Genomic DNA, 5,435 nt, shown 5'->3' on the forward strand with positions numbered 1-5,435 from the left:
CACTGCATTTTTTGACTCTTATTCTATGTATTTATATGTAAATGCATGTGATGGTCCAATTATGGTCTTGTGTGCTTGATGCATGAAGTTATCTTCGAGAACGTGGAGAACGAAACTATACGTAATGTATATTTGTCTAAGTATTTATATTCATGAAAGTTAGTTTTGTTGGAGAACCCGGCGATCAGATCAATCAGGATTGATCCCCGGTGCAGCGGAAGTTTAAAAATTTTTTATGGAACAATTCCATAATGGGTATCAACCTTACGATTAAATTGTGTGTGTGTAAAAATTAAATAACGATTATAAATTTTTACCTTCAATCTCGAATCGAGATTTTGGACACCAACAGATTGCTCTGCTCTTGTTGTATATCCCTGGAACTGATGGACGAACTGTTCTTCAATCAGGTCCACGAACGGATATTTAATCTCTCTGATAGATTGCACTAGAAAATCTATCAGAAGTTTCTACGAAGAGATTAACGAATTTGATCCGTTAAACCAGACTGCAATTCAAAATTCACAGACTGGATTTTCCGAGCAGAGGGGAGAAGGGGGGCGGCCACTACTGAGAGAAAAATAGGGTTTTTTTCGAAAATTGTGACCTCTTGTGTAATTTTTGTACTGCAATAACTTATTTATAATGTAGGCCACTAACAGCTTAGGGCCCATTAGTCATAAGTTCAAGCCCTACAAGCAAAGCCCGCATGTTCAGAAATTAATATAAAATTCATCGTGACTCCGATTGATAAACCGATTTCACCAATGTGCACAGAAACCATTTCTGCACCTTTTAAAGTCAAGATAAATTTTTCTGAATCCGAATTCAGTGATTTCCAAAAATGCCCATCCCTATGTCATTTTAGGAAATCTTACTCCTCTACTCATAATTAAGAAGTCCAACTTCTTTGTTCATTAAATTTAACTTTTTAAATTTAACTATCTCAACGGGGATTACAAATCCATTACTCTGTGTGACCCTCAATGGTTCAGGGATACAGCTAGCCGTGGGCTCACAACTCCTTGTGACTCGGAATAACAATTTCCGACTTGCCCATCGAATCATGGTATGAGCGCCAAGCAACATCGCCCCATGATTCCCTAGGTATCACTGATAGTGCCTGCAAGAACCAATAGATTTTGGTTAGCGTACAGTACGGTCCCTTCATCCATATATCCCGATCGAATCAACAACCATTGGTATATCGAGAGTCGTTCGAGATTCGATAACTATGCAATACATCTTGAAGATCAAATAGTGACATCGCATGTGTTACTAAGAAACCATTTCTTAAAACACATCATGTACTCTGGCCAGAGATTCGTCACACTAATATCTCCACAGATCGCATAGGATATCCACACTCGCAAGTATGTGATGAATCGTTGACAACAAAGCATCGACTCCTATATGTGTTGTAACTGTACCATATCCCAACACCTGATGACCCCAATAGAGTCGGTAAATGAGTCAAAGCACAGTACTAGCATATAGAGTCTCAATGATATTTCAAGTAGTAAGGACTAATGGTGTACAACCCAAACCGCGGACTTTATCCACTCGATAAGTGATAACCACTTGGAAAGTCCGGATAGGGTAGTTCGATCATTCATCATATGAATATCCATTTGCATGCTTCTAACATCTCTATGTTCCTTACCAATGAAACGTGGTACTCTGCATCGCAAATGCTAGTCTCAAACTCGAGCGATCCTTATCCTTATTATCGGACGGCTCAATCGACTCGGAACAGTTTAGAATATACAGTGACTATAAGATGTGTTTCATGATAGACATCTCCATGTTCTACCACATCTTACATACACTATAGTATATTCAAGGTCTTTATCAAAACAACAATAGTATATCACAATATAACAATATGAAGAAAGATAAAGTCATTGCCATTAATAAAAGTGTAAATTATATTAAACAAAAGATTGTTTATACAAAGAGTCATCAAAGCCCTTAGCCACAAGTTGGCTCACCGGGCACCCACTCTTTCAATCTCCCACTTGCCCTAAAGCCAACTAGTCATACTAAGTAGACCCATTGCTTCGCGATGTTTGTCAAATAATGGTCCTGGCAAGGGCTTAGTAAGTGGATCAGTGATATTGTCTGCAGAGACCACTCTTTCGACAGTGATGTCTCCTCTTTCCACAATCTCCCGGATGATGTGGTATTTCCTCAGTACGTGTTTGGATCTTTGATGAGACCTTGGTTCCTTTGCCTGAGCAACGGCACCCGTGTTGTCACAGTACACCGGGACTGGACCAACAACTTCAGGAATGACGCCCAACTCTTGGACGAAATTCCTCATCCAAATGGCCTCTTTAGCAGCAGCTGATGCTGCAATGTATTCTGCCTCAGTGGTGGAATCCGCTGTGGTGTCCTTCTTGGAACTCTTCCAAGAGACAGCACCGCCATTGAGCATGAACACAAATCCAGAGGTTGACTTCGAGTCATCCACGTCACTTTGGAAGCTAGAGTCGGTATAGCCTTCCAATTTTAGTTCTCTTCCTCCATATACCATAGCATATTCTTAGTCCTTCGTAAGTACTTAAGAATGTCCTTCACAGCTTTCCAATGCATTTGACTGGGATTAGCTTGATATCTGCTCGTGACACTCAGAGCAAATGCTACATCCGGTCTGGTAGATATCATCCCATACATGATACTACCTATGGCTGACGCATATGGTACATATGTCATTTTCTCTATCTCTTCATCCGTCTTGGGACACATAGACTTGGATAGAGAAACTCCATGACACATGGGTAGATGTCCTCTCTTGGACCCATCCATTGAAAACCGTTTCAATATGGTGTCTATGTAGGTTGATTGAGTGAGTCTTATCATTCTCTTAGATCTATCTCTATAGATCTGTATCCCTAGAATATAGGATGCCTCACCCAAATCCTTCATCGAGAATCTACCTGATAACCATATCTTTGTTGACTGCAACATCCCTACATCATTCCCAATGAGTAGGATGTCATCAACATAAAGTACTAAGAATGTCACAGCATCCTTAACTACTTTCTTGTACACGCATGGTTCCTCTTGGTTCTTGATGAAACCAAAATCCTTTATTGTTTCATCAAATTTCTGGTTCCAACTTCTTGATTCTTGTTTTAGACCATAAATTGATCTCTGAAGCTTGCATACCTTATGCTCACTTCCCATGGATGTGTACCCCTCAGGCTGTTTCATATAGATTTCTTCCTTAATGTCTCCATTAAGAAAAGCAGTCTTCACATCCATTTGCCATATCTCATAGTCATACCAAGCAGCTATGGCAATAAGGATTCTTATGGACTTGAACATTGCAACTGGTGAAAAGGTTTCATCATAGTCAACTCCTTGTCTTTGAGTATAACCTTTCGCCACCAATCACGCCTTGTAGGTCAATACCTTACCATCAGGCCCAAGCTTTCTCTTGTAGATCCATTTACACCCTATTGGAACAATTCCATCGGGAGGATCTACTAAAGACCAAACTTGGTTTGTATGCATCGAATCTATTTCCGACTGCATAGCTTCAAGCCATAAATTTGAATCTGCATCAGAAATTGCTTCCTTGAAGTTTCTTGGATCACATCCAACATCGGGTTCATCTTGATCCCCTTCAAGAAGAAGACCATATCGAATAGGAGGTCTAGAAGTCCTCTCGGATCTTCTAGGTACAGGTGTGTCTATCAATGGTTCCTGAGGTGTAGGATCGTTATTTTGTATTTCGGGTTCTTCTCGAATTTCTTCGAGTTCCATCATCTCGCCTTTCTTATCCAATAAGAATTCCTTCTCCAATAAGGTGGCATTCCTTGAAACAAACACCTTTGTTTCAGCAGGATAATAGAAATAATATCCGATTGAATTCTTCGGATACCCTACAAAATAACATAAGCTGGATCGTCTATCCAACTTATCTCCCACTGTCCGCTTCACGTAAGCAGGACATCCCCAAATCCTCAAGTACGAATACTTAGGAGCTTTGCCATTCCATAACTCGTATGGTGTTTTGTCCACTGCTTTAGTGTGGACGTTTTTCAACAACAATACCGCCGTTTCAAGCGCATAGCCCCAAAACGAAGGTGGAAGCTCAGTGAAGCTCATCATGGACCGAACCATGTCCAACAAAGTTCGATTACGACGCTCCGATACACCATTAAGCTGTGGTGTCATAGGAGGAGTCCACTGAGAGAGAATCCCATTCTCTTTTAGATAGTCCAAAAACTCGGTACTTAAGTATTCTCCACCTCGATCCGATCGAAGTGCTTTAATACTTTTACCTAGCTTGTTTTCTACTTCAGCCTTGAATTCTTTGAACTTTTCAAATGCTTCAGACTTATATTTCATTAAATATAAATACCCATACCTAGAATAATCATCAGTAAAGGTAATGAAGTAGGTGTGGCCATATTGAGTACCAACTCTAAATGGACCACAAACATCTGTATGGATCAAATCCAACAGATTTTGACTACGCTCAGGTTTCCCCTTAAAAGGAGATTTAGTCATTTTTCCTTTTAGGCAGGATTCACAAGTAGGTAGAGAGTTAATATCAGACATATCAAACATGCCCTCTCCCACTAGCTTGTTCATCCTCCTTGAGGAAATATGACCTAGCCTAGCATGCCAAAGGTTTGCCGGGTTTTGGCTATCGATTTTCGTTTTGTTTGTTGTTGCCGGTTTATCAACATAATTTATTGGAACGTCTTTTAGTTTTAAGTTATATAGATCATTTTCAAGTTGTCCATTTCCAATCAAACATTCATTCTTGTAAATATTGCAAATCCCATTCACAAAATTGCAAGAATAACCATCTCTATCAAGCATAGAAACAGAAATAATGTTTTTAATCAAATCCGGAACAAATAAAACATCTCTCAAAAGTAACTTAAAACCGTTCTGCAAAAATAAATAAACATCTCCCACAGCTTTAGCTTTAACTCTGGAACCATTTCCGAGCCTCAGCTGGGTCTCACCCATTCTAAGCCTGCGACTTCTTGTCATCACCTGCAAATCATTGCAAATGTGAGATCCACATCCGGTATCCAATACCCAAGAAGTAGTATTAAGTGAAACATTTATTTCAATATAGAACATACCCTTCGCAGTTTGCAACTGCTCTAGATATTCCTTGCAGTTACGCTTCCAATAACCGGGCTTCTTGCAGTAATGGCAAACATCCTTGGATTTTTCCATGTTTGAAGCCTTTGTCTTGTACTTCTTCTCTGGTTCGATTTTCTTGGGTGGGGCAGAACGTTTCTTACCCTTTGTACTTGGCCCCTTCTTAGCAGAAGAAGAGGAGCACATCAAGAAAGCCGGTTTATCCTTCTTTAATGTGGATTCATATGTCACAAGCATATTGACCATCTCTTCAAGGGAGGCCTCTATCTTGTTCATATTGAAATTCACCACAAATCCGTCAA

This window comes from Henckelia pumila, unplaced genomic scaffold, assembly GCF_033568475.1.
Source record: "Henckelia pumila isolate YLH828 unplaced genomic scaffold, ASM3356847v2 CTG_357:::fragment_5, whole genome shotgun sequence".
Lineage (NCBI taxonomy): Eukaryota > Viridiplantae > Streptophyta > Magnoliopsida > Lamiales > Gesneriaceae > Henckelia > Henckelia pumila.